Source organism: Pungitius pungitius, chromosome 3 (genome assembly GCF_949316345.1).
Source record: "Pungitius pungitius chromosome 3, fPunPun2.1, whole genome shotgun sequence".
NCBI classification, from domain to species: Eukaryota; Metazoa; Chordata; class Actinopteri; order Perciformes; family Gasterosteidae; genus Pungitius; species Pungitius pungitius.
In genome coordinates, this window is record NC_084902.1 from 23,701,881 (window position 1) to 23,719,316 (window position 17,436).

The window sequence follows — 17,436 nt, forward strand, 5'->3', positions numbered from 1 at the left end:
CGCGCCTCGAGCCGAGAAGGTGCGTGTGGAGCGGACTGCGTTCGGCGGCGAAAAGGAGGCGTTCTACCGGCGGGATACGGAGGACGACACCGGTAGGTGCTGAAACATGCGGACAGACGTCGCGTTTTGCTTGACGTCCACAGGCGGCTCTGGGTCGCTTCGGGCGCTCTCGCGCGGGTGGAAGTGAAATGGAGTTAGCGGGCTCGCGAAGTCTGTCATGTGCGGCTTTCTTGTCACCCGAACGCCACGCAGCTGTGGTTATTAACGCGTGTGCGGGTTCATTTATCATCTACTTCAGCGGGAGAGGTTGTCGAACTCTACGGCTTTCGGCTTCTTGAGCCCGCTTCAGTGCGTCTCCCGCGGCTCGGTGGCGCGCGTGCTTTTATTTCCATTTAACTGTGGGCTCACTGGCAGCAGTATTCGTGCGTTTGTTTGTGAGTGCGTGCCCGAGAGAGGGACACGCCGACTGCATCCAGATAAGTGCACGAGACTAACTGCGCGCTTTGCGCCCTAAACAGCTGACGTTATTACGACGATTAACGTGGCCGCCAATCCGCGTCACTTAACTGAACCCGTAAAACCCACCATCCGTGTGTTTCGGATACGACGGGGACACGTGGAGGGGGGCAGGAGCGCACAATCTGAGCCTGTGTGTGTGTGTGTGTGTGTGTGGGGGGGGGGTGGGTACAACCCGTCCGTGGCGGGCTGCTCGTTTTTACCCGGTTAGTCGAGGGGTCAAGGCGGGGTCCCGAAGCCTCCATTTCTAAAGGATGTATTCTGACAGTTACTTTCGGACCCTGAACGCCCCCCCCATCCCGACCCTGTTATCGGAAGCACTCCGCTCGTTGGAGTGGTCTGCGCTGCTCCTCACCGCGAAATGTCCCATCAGTCCTGCGCTCATTCCCTATGACATGGAATGTAGTGGTTTCATTTCTATTATGCATTGAGAGGTGACAGGCTTTATTTATATATGTGTATATATATATATAAAATAGATATATGTATAAAATGTGTCAATTAATATCAGCTTCTTCTTGCTGGCAGACTGTGACTGTCTCTGTTTGATGCAGCCGGAAAGGTTTTAAGGAAAAGGAATGGATAAGAGCTAATAACTCCCTCGTCTTACCACATAAACATAGTTTTATTACAATAGTAATTGAGAGACCCTCTGAACTTCCTCCATGTGACCAGGAGCGAGATTGGATTTCATTGCGGCTTGTGATAAAGAAGTAGTTTATGGTGTTGATTTCTCTTTTCTCTTTGCGAACATCCTCACATGCGATACTAGAAAAAGAATAGAAACGCTGTTGCCTTTTTAATGCTTTATCCTTTAATTATGGGACGACAGATGTTAAACTAAAAAAAACATGTGTCCCGTCTGTGCGTGTCAACGGCATGTAAGGCAACCCATGTTTCCATTTGGTTCATTATCTGACGTGATGCGATATATTGCATATGACATCATGTTGTTTTTGATTCCTTTTACTGTGCAACTGCCTAGCCACCCACCGTCCCCATGAACTGAATGTGACAGTGATGAATGGCGTTTGTTAAAAGCGCAATGAAGAAGTGAATTGCAAACCGGCTTATTAACTCGTACACAATTTCAATTTATTTTCATGCTGCTTCTCTTGTCAGCACAATTAAAGAGAGAATCTGAGAAATGTTTGAGCACAGACGGGCATTTCGCTGACCCCCCCCAGCAGCGTCAACACACAGAGAGGAATCCATCACAGACGGGGGCGGGGGGGGGGTGCAATCATAAAGACAGGATTGTGCAGATGTCACATGAACACGTTGATCGGCAGGTGAGGAGATCATATCGTGGTAAACGGCAGGAAGAGCGAAGACAAAGCGTCCCGGTCGCATCATCACAGGATGGTTTATTTACGGCTGCTATGTTCCTGTATTGCTGTAATGCTCAATGCTAACCCCGCGGGTTTCGTTCCCGGCGATGCTTCACTGCATTTCTTTCCCAGAATGCAACCAGGTGCTGCTTCAACGACAGCGTTGCAGTGACAAGAAGCTGAATATACATAAATGGAAATGGGATATCTGCTGGGAGCCACACACTTAAACCCAATATGTACATGAAGCCACTGATGTATTCACCAAAACTTCAGTTTTCTCACTGGTCTAAAAAAATTGGCCATTACAGAGTTGCAAAAGCCAGGATTTTAATTCCAACTTCCACAATTAGCAAGTGTTTTAACGAGATGCTTTTGAGATGGCAGCTGTGGATTTGGTTGGCCGTTAAAGTCAGAAGATGCATTTATTCAAACTGGCCAGAATAAAACCAATCTGCTGGCTGTCCAGCACGCCAGTGTCTGTTCATTTCAGCTGGTCCAAAGACGGGGATCGGTTCCCACAGAGGACTCGTTAATCCAAGTAATCTCCGATCAAACATCTGATCTCTCTTTCTCTCCTTTTCATTTGCTCACTGCAGCAGAAGAAAGGCCGGCTACTTATTTTTTTCAAAGACGAGAGCAACAGACAACGTCGCCGGCATGGTTCACAGAATAGTACGTGTTTCTAAGTCATCGAGGTAGTTTGGGTGTATCGTCCGTGTAACTGACCTGCGACAACTGTGGGTGCAACAGATCACACGGGTCACAGCTCAGGTCGTTCCACGGGTTGGAGTCACGTGTCAGATCGGGGGCCAATAGATCTTTCTAGAGATGGCAATGCAGATCTCCAGTCGTTGATGAGCCACGTCAGCCAAAACACACCCAGATCTATAAAAGAAAATGCATCATTGGATCTAATTATGTGTTAGAAGCAGCTTAAGGCTAGTGTGAGGGGGATACAACGCTCCTAATTCCTCCTCTTGTATCTATTTTCTGCTGTGAGAACACCTTTAAACAACTGTATCAAAGATTCCTGCCAAAACCCCCATTTTACATGATTACATTAACGTGAACGTAGCCTTCACATCATATCAATGTTTTAAGATTTAACTTTCTAGTTGTCAGCAGCTTGAGCAGATAAAGAAGGTTGGTTGGTGAAACATTGGTCCAATTAAAGTAATGTTAGCTTCGGAGCCGTGCGTGGCGCTAACGCTAATGTTAGCTCCCCTGCAGAGCAACGACGGCGGCCATCCGTCGGATATCCTGAATGCCGTCTGCGTTGACTGGCCAAAGAAAGGCGGGATTCTCTTTGATCCCGTGTGTTTTCTGTGTTCTCGGTGCAGTTACTGTAAATTCATTAATTTCCTCTCAGCGAGCGGCGTGATCTTTCTCATCCGTCTCCCCCGCTGAACCCTCGACCTCCTCCGGCGGCATGGCCAACACAGAAAAGCGGCGTTATTGTCATTCACTTGGCCCGGTTTCTGAATAGTTAATGACGAAATCGTTTAATCAAATCGCAACACTGTCATGCAAAATGAACTGGGTTTTTTGCACAACACCTCACAATTTACAACGCGTTAGATGTGACGTCTGCCTGGCTGCGCTGTAATTACTGATAGGAGGAGGCACGAGCTCGCGTGGCTGTCATCTTTGATAAGGACTCAGGCTTTCTCTCTGATTCTTCTCGTTCTCCGAGGTCCCCCGCCGGTTTCACGTTGATGCGCTCTGATCTCTGCTGATCCAACAACATGGTACCAAACCATGGATCCATAGTCCATTTTACCTGGTCATATTTACTGGATTAGACACAAACACACACAGTTACAGTAATAGCAAGGAAGCCAAATGACATTTTCTCCATCGATTTTCCCTCTTTTGTTTACAAAAATGACAAATGATAAGGAGTAATGAGCTGTTATTATCCAAAAAGGGCTCAGCCGAGAGATGTCCTCTTTTGCTTTTTGCCGAACAGACAATGGGCCTGCACGGCGTGAAGCGACCAAAATGACTCGAGTCCTCATTGCCGGTGCTTTCCGGGTTGATGACTCGGAGTCACTTACTGCTGCAGCCAGCGCCTGATGAAAACAACCAGGTGATTACGCTGTCCGATAATGCCGGGCCCTGAGTGCTCGAGTGCATTTGGGTCCGTCCACGGGTCATAGATGTTCAGCTGAATGGCTGTGATGGTGTCGCCCGGGCGGAGGGAGGGAGCTATCTTCTCCTCCGCCAGCATGTTGGCTGCCGTCACCTTCCCCGTTCCACGACACAGAGCTTTTTCATTCAGATATTGGGTGAAAACGCAGGCAAGGTGAGTTGGAAGCCCTCGTGGATCATGGATCACATTCAGAAGCCTCTGTTTGTGACAATTAACGCTGAATGAGAAGGCTGTTGGGCAGCAGCACTGTATATTTCTACTTTCAGGGAATATTGGAAAGGCACAATGCCCCTAACCATCCCTGGTTCTGTTTGACCCACAGTCTTTCTGTTCGGGGGGTCTTCGGAGTGCAGCTCTGCCCCTTAGTTTCCACTGAGGAAGAAATGTACCTGTGTTTTTCCGTAGGTGGTACATTCCGTACTGCTTTTGGTCCTAACACGGCGGCGTGGATGGGTGATTCCAATCAGCATCTTGCCCCAACGAGCACGCATCCCTCGGCAGACCCGATCCAACCCATTTGACTAGCGCCACTCCGAGGCCTTATTAGAGAGCACGCACCATTAAGCGTGCACAAGCACCACACAGGACATCATTTAGCTCAGACAAACCAATGGCGCACAAATTATTTCAGGTGCGTCTGAAGCTTAAGCATCTCTATCCCTTTGAGGCCCGTTATGCAGATTTGACACAGGCTTCTCAAAAACTCCTTCTACCTAATTGATTTTGAGGGCGGGCATATTTAACAGAGCAATCGCATCTCCATCTCATCCCGGTTGGTCTTGTTAAGCGCCTACGCTCTGAGCGAGAAAGAAATCTCTCTGTACACGAGACTGACAGGTCGATGTAATAGAGTTTGGGAGCTGACCTTGTGGAGCGAGCAGATGGTTCCCGCTGAACAGTTGAGAGGTTGAGCTTCATATTTTCTGCCTCTGCTCTGGTGGACGGAACGAAGCTGCAGCAGGATACCGTATGCGCACAGTGGGACAATATGTGGAGTGGGTGGATGCCCTGCTTTCAATTGTAGGCCGATTTTATTACATTTTTTAATTTATATATTTCTTTTGACCTGCACCTGCAACTTCAAAGTCGGTGTAAACCAGTGAATTATACATGTTGTTTTTTACTCTAGATTCATATATCTACGTATACCCGGTGGAAGATTTCATAGAAAAAAGATCTGAATGAGACCCACGCTCAGCAGTCACGGCCGATGGGCTGCAAACCACCGCCAGGTGTCGATGGGCCTCGGATCGATTGGCAACACATCTGTAGTTCGAGTTCTACACTCTCTCTCATCGGGGGCAATGATGCACAGCTCCCTTTTAGATCTGCTCACGTGAAGCTTTTGTGCTACTTGAAGCCCCCAATCAGTAGTTCACTTCAGTGGAACATCTCAGAAATTAAAGTTAGGTCAATATCCAGCTGCTCAGGCTGCTTCAGAGAGTCACTGTTCAATATTGATCATGAATACTTCTGTGGAAAGCTAGTTAATATTGTGGTCTATTTTATTACTTCTCATTTTACAGTGAGATTAATAGTATTTTTGTTTGGTTCGACCTAGCAGTCTTTTTACTTTTACTGGAACTGCGACCCCCCCCGTTGCTTCCATCACCATTGTTCACACCGATAGTGACTTCACCGCGTCTCTTTAGATTTTAGACAAAGTCTCCTTTTTCAGGACTTCACCATCTCCCTCCTTCGCCGCGAGCTGTGCTGCCGATTTAGCACGCCGCCACTCACGTCAACGGTTGGTCTTTCTCCTTCATTGGCCCGCGATGTGGGCAAAGAGGATAAAAGAGACTGTTGAAGGGATGATTGTGAATGAACGATTTGATAATGGGCTTGTCGGCCATGGAGCTTAAAGCATCAGGGTGTTTCACCAACATGGAAATGGATCCAAAAAGATTTCTGTCGCAATCTAAATCCGATTTATTCTGGATCCATTTATCCTTTTAGCCACAGCGGGCCATGGAATGGTTTCGATTTACAGTTGACTCAAGTGCAGCAAGAATAATGTACTTTCACATGGGGGCACGTTGGTGAAAAAAAACAGCTCACAGTGGATTGTGAGGTTAAAGTATATTAGGATTGTATTCTTTCCATTCATGGACCAAATAGCATAGACAGAGAGACGAGTGTTTTTGTAATGTTTGTACCAGGTTCTCAAAGTTTTGTCTCAATGATTCTCTTTTCCTGCCAAGGGAACAGCTGTGAGGGAAAAAAAGGTCAAGTAGCATAAAGTATGATAACAACCTTTTATTCAGCACATCATGCTGCTCTTGTTCCATCTTCTGTGTTCTACCAATTTCATTTCACCAGTTCTCAGAAGCAACAGTTTTCATTTGGATTTCGACCACTTGTTTAAGTCTATTTCCAGGCGTGAATGAAAAGGATTTTAGTTTTCCTACTTGCAGGTTTTCTGAGGGCTTAGATAGCAATTAAATCTATTTGGGTTTTGGACCATTGCGCCGGCTCACCTCAGGCTCTGAAAAAACATCTCTCCCCCATCTGACATTCTTATAGATCTAGCGATTAATTAAAAAATAACCGGCAGCCGGATGACGAAGACAAAACAACATCAAGTAGTATGATGTGTTATTGTCTGGTGAACGGCGAAAAGCCCTTGTGGCTGGAACTCTGATGAAGGAATGGAAAAACAATATTGGCAGTATATCAGTCTGGGCACTCTGGTTTTTCCCTTTTTATTTATTGCACCAGACATTGTTTTTTTTTTGTTCGACTGTGCTCGCTCAAAACAACAATCCTTCCCCCCTCGAGCTCCTCAGAAGACTTGGGGAGAGAAGGCAAAGCGCATTTGGTATAATCATTTCTTGAAGCGTGTTTACTCTCGAGGCATTTGGGGTTACTTTTGTTATATTTGTACTCCATGCAAACAATGCACGGTTGTCTGTCCGGTAAACGCCTGCGAGTACGCTGCGGACCGGTTGGAAGTTTGGACTGCTTTGCAAAGTGGACGTTAGGATCCGTAAATGATCAACGCCTCTAAAGAGCCTTTTATCTGCTCAGATTACTTCAGGAAGGTCTGTCTTATCTCGTAGCCTTCACAGAGAAAGGAGGTGGGGGGGGGAATGTCTGTATGCTCTGGTGAGATGCATACTGTGTGCTGTCTATTACGCAAACTCCCTCCCCACCACCATGCATTTTTCACGATGCGGTTGATTACATTCTCTGGATGATTTTTTTTCTTCATATTTAATGACGCTACGGGTTTTACTTACACGAGAGTGGCCATTAATATTCAGTGGATCTGCATTACAGACATGCATTTACTTTGCTCGCACTCGGCGCTACACCATTTTATTTTATAGACTACTTTTTGAAGGAATAATAAATTTGCTCCTTACGTTCCACGTCCCTGCTAATGTAGGCTTCTGTGCATTGCATCACCCAGCAGCAAACTTGTTTTGGTCTGGTTTTTGTCCGTATTTCGGGCCCAAAATGACTCAAAGGCGCTGGATAAACGTCCAATGGGACGACTACGTCCACTTCTTGACGTGACCGCTCCCCTCAGTGAAGCATCTTGTTTTTCCATGCAGCAGTTAGCTGAGAGGTGTGGGGATACGGGACAGGGTCACAAGGGGGAGCCACAGTAATTCAGGAGGTAGCTGGTGGGACTCTTGTTCTCTCTTCTGTGGTCTAATCAGATTGATGCAGGGCAGCTGGGAGGAGTGCACTCATCGCTGGCAGCTGCTGCAAGTCTTCAGGGAGCAGTTAAAGAGGGACATCTTTCAGAGGATCGGCGCCGAGGGATTGCCGAGTACAGCCTTCCAGACACGCGTTTTCCTGGGTCCGGAGACCGCAGTGGCTTCCATTCCTACGTCACGAGGGAGACACGGGACGCCGCCGACGACGGCGGTGCATTGCCGGAAGGCCTGAGTATTTGAGTTGTTTTCGAGAGACATTCAGTTCTACGTTCGGTGCGGAGGATTGCCGGAAGGCCAGAGTATTTCAGTTGTCGTTTGGAAAGAGAGACAATAAATACGCATTTTGTGTTTATACTTTACCTGGTTCCGGCGTTTGCTTTTGGATCCCTCTCACGAGCCGTGACAGAATCCCTCGGCCAGACAACATGGATCCAGCAAACCCGGCATCCGTGCAGGAGGCTCTCAGCGCCCAGGGAGCGATGGTGGGGAGGCACGAGCAGATGCTGGTGCTGATGATGGAGTCCTTGGAGAGGCTGAATCGACGGATGGACCGGCCAGGGACGTCGGGGGCTGCGGCATCGGGAGGTCCGGATCTTCCAGGGAGAGAGGAGGACCAGGGTCCGACCAACGCCGCCAACGACCGGGAGCCGCGGGTTCCGCTGCCAGAACCGTATGCAGGGGAAGCCGAGGGGTGCGGCCGCTTCTTACTGAACTGCGAGCTCGTGTTCGACCTGCAGCCCCGCAGTTATACCACCGACAGAGCCAAGATAGCCTTTTGTATAAATTTGCTTCGGGGAAGGGCGGCCCAGTGGGCGACCGCGTTGTGGGGGGGTCAGTCCTCGGCGTTGAGCTCTTTCGCGGGTTTTTCTGAGGAACTGCGACGTGTGTTCGACCACCCGGTGCGGGGGCAGGATGCTTTGAATAGGCTGCTGTCGCTGCGGCAGGGGTCTGGATCAGTGGCGGACTTTGCTATCTCGTTCCGGATCCTTGCCGCCGAGAGCGGTGCCAACGAACACACGCTAAGGACCATTTTTGCGCGGAACCTGTCGGAGACCCTGAAGGACGAGCTGCTCTCTCGCGACGCCACCACCACTTTGGAGCAGCTTATTTCGTTGGCGATTACGATGGATAATCGCATTCAGGAACGTGAACGCGAGCGGGGGAGGCGGCCGTCGCGTCCGCAGTTCACGGGGGGGGAGGTTTCGAGCCCGGTTGGGTCGGGGGGGGAGTTTTCGGGAGGCGCGGGCGAGCCGATGCAGTTGGGGCGGGCTCGGTTGACTCCGTCCGAACGCGAACGGCGGTTTAGTCGTCGACTGTGTTTGTATTGCGGACGCGCGGGACATTATGCTAGGAACTGTCCGGAGTCCCCCAAACGGGGCTCCTCACCAGGCGGAGAGGACCTCCTGGTGAGTAACGCGGCGTCCTCTACTATCCCATCCCGTATTTCCATTCCGGCCATTCTACTGTTTCATTCCCATAATCACTCGACCACCGCCCTCGTGGACTCCGGTTCTGATGCTAATTTTATGGACGAGGGGCTAGCCGCCCGGTTGCGAGTACCGTTAGAGACGCTCGAGGGCGCCAGGGCAGTTAACGCGCTAGATGGTCGACTGATCAGCCGGGTCACGCATCGCACAGGCCCCCTCACGCTCCGTATATCGGGAAACCATTCAGAAACCATTCAGTTGCTAATTATTCCGTCTCCGGCGAGTCCGATCGTGCTGGGTCTCCCGTGGTTAAAGCTTCATAACCCCATGGTGGATTGGACAACTATGGCCATCGCGGGCTGGAGCGTGGGGTGTCATGCCCGGTGTCTGCGGGCTGCGAGGGGAACACCAGCGACGCCAGTGGTACCATCACTCCCTCCAGACTTATCCACGGTTCCATCAGTCTACCATGACCTTGCGCAGGTTTTTAGTAAGGACAAGGCTTGTACTCTGCCACCGCACCGACCTTTCGATTGTGCGATAGACTTGCTCCCGGGGGCTCCGCTGCCCACTAGCCGTCTTTTCAACATCTCCCGCCCGGAACGGTTAGCAATGGAAAAATACGTTCGGGAGTGCCTGGACGCGGGTCTCATCCGTCCTTCGTCCGCCCCGTTAGGCGCGGGGTTCTTTTTCGTTGAGAAAAAGGACCACTCACTGCGTCCGTGCATTGACTATCGGGGCTTGAATCAAATCACGATAAAGAATAAGACTCCATTGCCGTTAATCGACCCGTCATTCGAACCTCTCTCTCAGGCGCAGTTTTTTACCAAGCTGGATCTCCGAAACGCCTATCATTTGGTTCGTATCCGCGAAGGTGATGAATGGAAGACGGCCTTTAACACGCCCATGGGGCAATTCGAGTATCGGGTCATGCCGTTTGGGTTGACAAATGCCCCGGCCGTCTTCCAGTCATTAATGAATAATCTGTTTCGGGATATCACCAGTAGCTTCGCTTTCATTTATCTGGACGATATCCTGATTTTCTCCCGGTCCCTCACCGAGCACCAGCAACAGGTGCGACTGGTGCTGCGGCGACTTTTGGAAAACAGGCTATACGTTAAACCCGAGAAGTGCGAATTTCACGTGGCGTCGGTTCGTTTCCTCGGGTTCGTGATTGCGCGGGGGCAGGTGGAACCGGATCCTGATAAGATTCGAGCGGTAGCAGACTGGCCGATCCCGGGCACGCGGAAGGACTTGCAGCGGTTCCTGGGGTTCGCAAATTTTTATCGCCGGTTTGTGAGGGACTTCAGTAGAGTGGCCGCACCTCTCACCGCGCTAACATCCACCAAGGCATCCTTCTGCTGGACGCCAGAAGCACAGGGGGCGTTTAGTAAATTGAGGTCTCTCTTCACCAGCGCCCCTATTCTTAGGCACCCTGATTCCGCTCGGCAGTTTGTGGTGGAAGTGGATGCGTCGGAAGCAGGGGTCGGGGCCGTTTTGTCTCAGCGAGATCCGTCAACGCAGAAGTTACATCCATGTGCTTTCTTCTCCAAACGGTTGAGTCCGGCGGAGAAGAATTATGACGTCGGGAATCGGGAGCTGCTGGCAGTGGTCCTCGCGCTACAGGAATGGCGGCATTGGTTGGAGGGTAGCCTGCAGCCCTTCTGGATTTGGACGGATCACAAGAATCTGGCGTACATCCAGGCAGCTCGGAGGCTGAATTCCCGACAAGCACGGTGGGCCTTGTTCCTCAGCCGTTTCCAGTTTACGTTGTCCTATCGCCCGGGAAGCAAGAACGGCAAGCCGGACGCCCTTTCCAGGATCTTCCCGCCGCCGGCATCACCGGATTCCACGCCCATACTTCCGTCCGAGTGTATTGTAGGTGCGGCAACTTGGGAGATCGAGTCGGTGGTGCAGGAGGCGCAGCGGGGGGAGTCGGTGCCAGAGGGGGGACCAGCGGACCGCCTGTTCGTGCCACGGACGGTCAGATCGCAGGTACTTCAGTGGGGCCATTCATCGAAGCTGACGTGTCATCCGGGGGCGAGACGGACGGCTCTCTTCATTCGTCAGCGGTTTTGGTGGCCGGGACTGGATCGAGACACGAGGGCGTTTGTGGCGGCGTGCCCCGAATGTGCCAGAGGTAAGGCCTCGCATCAGGCCTCGGCGGGCCTGCTGCAACCATTGCCTGTCCCGGGCAGGCCGTGGTCCCACATCGGGGTGGACTTTGTTACGGGCTTGCCTCCATCCGACGGGAACACAACCATTCTGACCATAGTGGACCGTTTTTCCAAAGCGGTTCATTATGTTCCCCTCACCAAACTGCCTTCTGCGTTGGAGACCGCCGAGCTGTTGGTCTTGCATGTGTTCCGGATTCACGGGATCCCTATGGACATTGTATCCGACAGAGGACCGCAGTTCGCGTCTAAGGTATGGGGTGCGTTTTGCAGGGCTGTGGGGGCAAGGGCCAGTTTATCTTCAGGGTATCATCCACAGTCCAACGGACAGACTGAGCGGGCAAATCAAGACCTGGGGTCGGCGTTGCGGTGCATCACGGCGCGGCATCCGGTGTCATGGAGCAAGTTCCTGCCGTGGGTGGAGTATGCCCACAATTCCCTGTCACGTTCTGCTACGGGCATGTCGCCATTTATGGTCTGTTTCGGTTTTCAGCCCCCGTTGTTTCAGATCCAGGAGGCAGCAGTGGCAGTCCCGTCCGTCGATGACCATCTCCGGCGGATTCAGGAGGTGTGGGACTCGGCGCGGGCAGCTATCACCCGGTCGGGGGAGATCAACAAGAAGATGGCTGACCGACATCGAGTCCCCGCTCCGGCGTACAGGGTAGGACAGCAGGTGTGGTTGTCCGCGAAGGACCTCCCCCTGGCAACGGAGGGCCGCAAGATGAACCCAAGGTACGTCGGACCATACCCTATCGAACGGATCGTCAACCCTTCGGCGGTTCGTCTGACCCTGCCGGCGGCCCTGAAGGTACATCCGACGTTTCACGTCTCGCTGTTGAAACCGGTGGGGGAGAGCGAATTCAGCCCTCCGGCCAATGCTCCCCCGGCTCCCCTGGTCATCGAGGGGCATCCAGCACACAGGGTTTCCCGGATACTGGACGTCCGGCGTCGGGGGCGGGGTTTTCAATATCTGGTGGACTGGGAGGGGTATGGACCGGAGGAACGATCTTGGCGGCCCCGCCGGCAGATTTTTGGCTCCACATTATTCCGGGAGTTCTATCGGGACAATCCGGGTAAGCCCGGGCGGCCGCCAGGAGGCGCCCGTTGAGGGGGGGGTACTGTGGGGATACGGGACAGGGTCACAAGGGGGAGCCACAGTAATTCAGGAGGTAGCTGGTGGGACTCTTGTTCTCTCTTCTGTGGTCTAATCAGATTGATGCAGGGCAGCTGGGAGGAGTGCACTCATCGCTGGCAGCTGCTGCAAGTCTTCAGGGAGCAGTTAAAGAGGGACATCTTTCAGAGGATCGGCGCCGAGGGATTGCCGAGTACAGCCTTCCAGACACGCGTTTTCCTGGGTCCGGAGACCGCAGTGGCTTCCATTCCTACGTCACGAGGGAGACACGGGACGCCGCCGACGACGGCGGTGCATTGCCGGAAGGCCTGAGTATTTGAGTTGTTTTCGAGAGACATTCAGTTCTACGTTCGGTGCGGAGGATTGCCGGAAGGCCAGAGTATTTCAGTTGTCGTTTGGAAAGAGAGACAATAAATACGCATTTTGTGTTTATACTTTACCTGGTTCCGGCGTTTGCTTTTGGATCCCTCTCACGAGCCGTGACAAGAGGGATTAAACTATATTGCAGTTTGTGCTTCTTTCACTGTAGGAGACCCAAATCTTCATCTGATTAGTGGTAATATTGGAGCCGCACAAATAATTTTGTTTTTTGGAAGACTAAAGTTTCATTTTCATCCTCTGTAATGGATCTGGGTTTAATACCTCTTCGACAGTGATTCATCTCCGAATAACATGGATCTAATCACATATTATAATCGAAGGTTCCCAGGAAAACAGCGAAAAGCCGGAATGGTAATGAGGATCATAATTCCACCTGAGAGCAACAAAACAAAAGATACTGCATTAATTCAGAGCAGGAGCTGTTGCCCAGAAAGAAATAATTCCATGTTATTTAGCTTATTTTCTGAGAATGGCCCTGGATGACAATTAGACCCACCGGCCTCAGGACATTCCGATCAATCAAGTATCCTTGCAGCTTCCGTGAGAGTCCTCCTTTCCTCACATACGTGTGAACAGCACTTGTGTTTGTGTGTGTTTGTGTGTGTGTGTAATGAACCGGTTGTTCTACGCTCAGCGGCTCCGACTCCCCTCCGCACCGGAGACGTGTCCAACGTGCTGTGACGCCTAAAGATGCCACCGATAGTCCCGCAGGTTCAAAGCCCAGCACGATGCTTTCCCCGTGCATGACAACCGGGACGATGAGCGGCACCCTCTAAATGAGGGACTGACAGAATCCTCTCGTTTAGGACAGGCAGCATTTTGGAAACTTTGGTAACGGTTTTGGTCGGTCATTTTCGATGAATCGGATAAAAAAACACCATTAAAAAGGACTAAAAATGTCCAACCCTTCATTCAAAAACAGAACTGCTAGCTTGATGAGCTGGATGACGAGTAAACAGCAGCAGCAGATCAGCTGCTCGAGGCTCCTTACGTCCCTCCGTCAAAACAGGACAACGTGGTGCTCCCGATTATTTGTCAGAATAGTTAGACATTAGAATCGGAATGTGAAATTATATATCCTAAATGAACAAAAAAATGATAAGTGCAAGGGACACGGAGCAGGAGAAGCATCGGGTGGATGGTTGTTTTTTTAGGTGGGATTTTAGCTTAGTTGTGTTGCCTGTTTTCGGTGCCACTGTTTTTAAACACATTGATTGGCTCTCCTCTCTCATTCGGCTTAAAGCCGAACATTGTGCCTGCAGAATCAAGTCCATTGGGACTTGTCTCACTATTCCCGGGTTCGGCTGTAGATGTTACAAAAAACAACACTTTATAACACGGTGGGTTCACTCCTTCTCTTCACCGGTCCATGTCCACTCTGTGTGTGTGCATGCTGCCTGAGCCCCGCCTCCACTTTACACAAGGAAAAAAGACACAGGCAGCGCGTTCAACTTAAATGTTCATTTTTATGTAAAATGAATGTCGCAGCACCAAAAATTATTGCACGCGATTTCAGAGAGTGTCCAATATGTCAATATTGCGACAGGCCTAGGTAGAAGCCAAAGGGGCACAGAATAAATATGTCTCTTTCGCTGTAATTCTGTGAGCTGATATCTAAACAGAATATGATAAATGATGTCTGATTCTAACTTTTGGTCCATGACAATAGTGCGTTCCTTGGTGACCGGAAGGGTCCCACCCTGTTGGCTTATTAATCCCTCTGCTCCCGCCATTTCATCACAGCTCGGGCCCATAAAGCAGTCAGCGTAGAGAAGCCAGCTGGACCCTCCTCCCGCCTCCTCCCCAATCAGACGACGCCCCCCCCTCTCTCTCCCTGCTGGTCGCTTAATCGGGGTGCTGTGATCTATTGAGGGAGAAACCCGAAAGCAGTCCCCAAATGAAAGCAATAACTCTGCAGCTGCGGCCGAGCAGGAAATCAAAAAGGCGGGGCGTGTCCCAATAAGCCATGCAGCCGGCCTTCCCTGACCCGGCCTCCCCCCTCCCCTTCCTGTTGTAGTCGCTTCACTCGAGTTTATCATCAGCTGCCCCCCCCACCAGGGTGATGGCTTATTGCCTCTTCTGCCCTCATCTGTCCGTCTGGCTGAAAAAAGGGCCCTCCCAGGAAGAGATTAGCAATCCAATAACTCGTGGAGCATCCACGTCAGCAGCAGGTGGTCCCCGGAGAAGGAGGGGCGGGGGGGGGGGGGGGGGGGGGCGGTGGTGATGATGAGAGCAGCCAAGACTCTGCAGTAACCGGCCAACAGCGAGCATCATGGCAGCCTCAACACAGCAGGTGATCCCGACGTGTGTTCACAGCAGCTTTCGTTGCCATCCCGTGTGTTTATTTAGGCACACAAGGTGGGGAGGGGGGGGAAAGGGGCCGGGGTCGTTTAGCTGCTCTGCACAGTTTCGTACCGGTGGAAGTGCTCGATGGTTGCTGATTCATGCCGAGCGCTTGCATTGTAACGATGACTAATTGGTGACAATTAGACAAATGAAACTCTTGGACCACGACAGCCAGCCTGCAGATTCATGACGTCTGTATCTCATCTAAAATCCTAAGGCGTTATACTTGAGGTGATCTCAAACCCAGCTCCTCAAGGCTGTTTTCTCAAATATTGGCCTTGTGTTTGCTCCATTATTTAAAATAACGAGCATATTCTGAACTCATTGAGACTAGTTTTTCTAAAACGCTAGAAATGGATTTATAATCTCCTTCTCATTGTTAATTCAAGGAACTATTTCATATTCATTCTCCTGTTTCTGAGCCCGGCTTGTGTAACAAAAGCCCCAAATAATGGACTGTTGTGGTTAGTCAGTTCAACTACCTTTTTATGAAATGTGTACATGTGGTGGGACCTGAAGAATTTAGAAACAAACTCTTATTTCCTTCATTTTGACTGATACTGTAATAGCAGAATGATTCATGACATTGGAGGGCTGTCTCTGCAGCATTCTAATATTTCATTTAAATAGTGAGTTTGACACCTACCTCATAACTCATACTGTGATTTGGACAAAACGTCAATGGAATTGTACAGCCCTGTACGGGTTTGGAAGGGAAAAGGGATTTGCGTACAAAGTAGATTAGTGCACAAACAGTATCTGCAGCTCCTTCGTACAAGCCCTTCAGCAAGTCCTTTTTTTAATCTGTTTACCGTGAAACCAGAGCAGACTACACAGCAAATAAGCCTGTGATTTGGAGCCGCCAAACAGACCATGACTAGTGGATGCACCCCCCGAAGCCAGAGAGCAGCAGGTCAGTTGATGCGTGGAGCCTGTGGTCTACAGCACGTTTATTTGTTCTCATTCACGTGCCAGAATTCGGTGACGGCTGCTCTCGGTGGTTTTACTTGGGACCAGAACATTCCGCTTTTATGCAGATGACCCCCCGCGGTGCTTCAGCGTGAACCCATTTGAGCCAGCGACCTGTACCATTCCACTCTTTTTTTTAACCTTCAGCTCAGTAGTCAGGGTTGGAAACCCTGCTGAATGTGCTAGTGTATTATCTGCTACGTAATACATTTTATGCAAAAGCCATTTTATATTCCCGCTTTGTACTCTCATTTTATAGTCTACTGTTTTATTATTTGCACTTGTACACTCCTTTCTACGTGTTTTTTTTCTGTCCATTGTGGCTAGTTTATTCAAACCTCACTCTCGAGGTGAAGACGCTTGTGGAACCGCCCTCTTGTCTGATTTTAAAAACCGCGTGTCATTATAACCTGAAGCCAGGTGATGTACTACGGCATCACAAAGAAGGTTTCTGCTGTTTTAAAGAAAAAAAACATTTTTTTTACCACCTTTTAAAATCTACCAGTGGGAAATGTCTTTTTCGTATGTATTCTGACCAATAGACTGACCGCCAGTGAAAATGGTGCATGTGCACATACAAAAAGAATCAACAGTTATTATTTATCCATGTAAAAACCTTTTTTTGAGCACAACTCATCACTGTGGCTGCAGCTCCACATCCATGGCTTGTTATTTCTTACTTTTTCTTATACCTTCTGCTGATTTCAAACTTCGAACAAACACAAAGTCAGCACAAAACAAACTATGGTGTGTGTGTGTGTGTGTTTGTGTGTGTGTGTGTGAGAGTGTATTCTCTTTTTGCAGGGAGCACAAATGGGATTTAATCACCTTACAGCATAACTGCAAGTCATCTCCCTTGTCCATAAATCCCCCTCTGGCTTTGTGCTGCAGCGTGTGCATTGAATTTACGCGCCCTGCCCGCGTTATCTGCAGCTTGTGTTATTTTTTCTATTTTTTTTTCTCTCCCTTCAATTTCACGGGGACTTGTGTTTGGTGATAAAGAGTGGGCCACAGTCGGTTCCTCAAGGCCAACTTAACACGATAGGCCAGTCTTGTGGTGTGTGTGCATCCTTCTCACAATCTCAGAAGCAGGGTTCGAAAAAGCCTATACCACTAACAATACCAGTACTTTTAAAGTGATACAGACCCCAATGGAGTACTTCAATTGATGCCTTTTTTTTGCACTCCTTACCCATCATGTTAGGCATTCAGTTGCATAAAATGCTGGCACCACTTAGGGACGCAGCGATATCGGGCCGGTAAAAACTCAAGGAGCTGGATCAACGACAAAGGCGCTCATGTGTTCCATTCAACTCTGTATACTTAGTATACTGGCAAAT

At 50.0% G+C, this 17,436-nt stretch overlaps 1 protein-coding gene across 2 annotated transcripts in view; it reads left to right on the forward strand.

The window, feature by feature from the left end:
- The window catches only part of LOC119213069 (beta-1,3-galactosyltransferase 1-like), an 80,712-nt gene continuing 63,276 nt past the window's right edge, over positions 1-17,436 (forward strand). Inside the window, exon 1 of one of the 2 annotated variants that reach the window (XM_037464099.2) lies at positions 1-92. The gene's annotated coding sequence lies outside the window, so the exon portion shown is untranslated. The remainder of the gene's footprint in view (positions 93-17,436) is intronic. The other variant, XM_062561358.1, reaches the window with a different exon arrangement.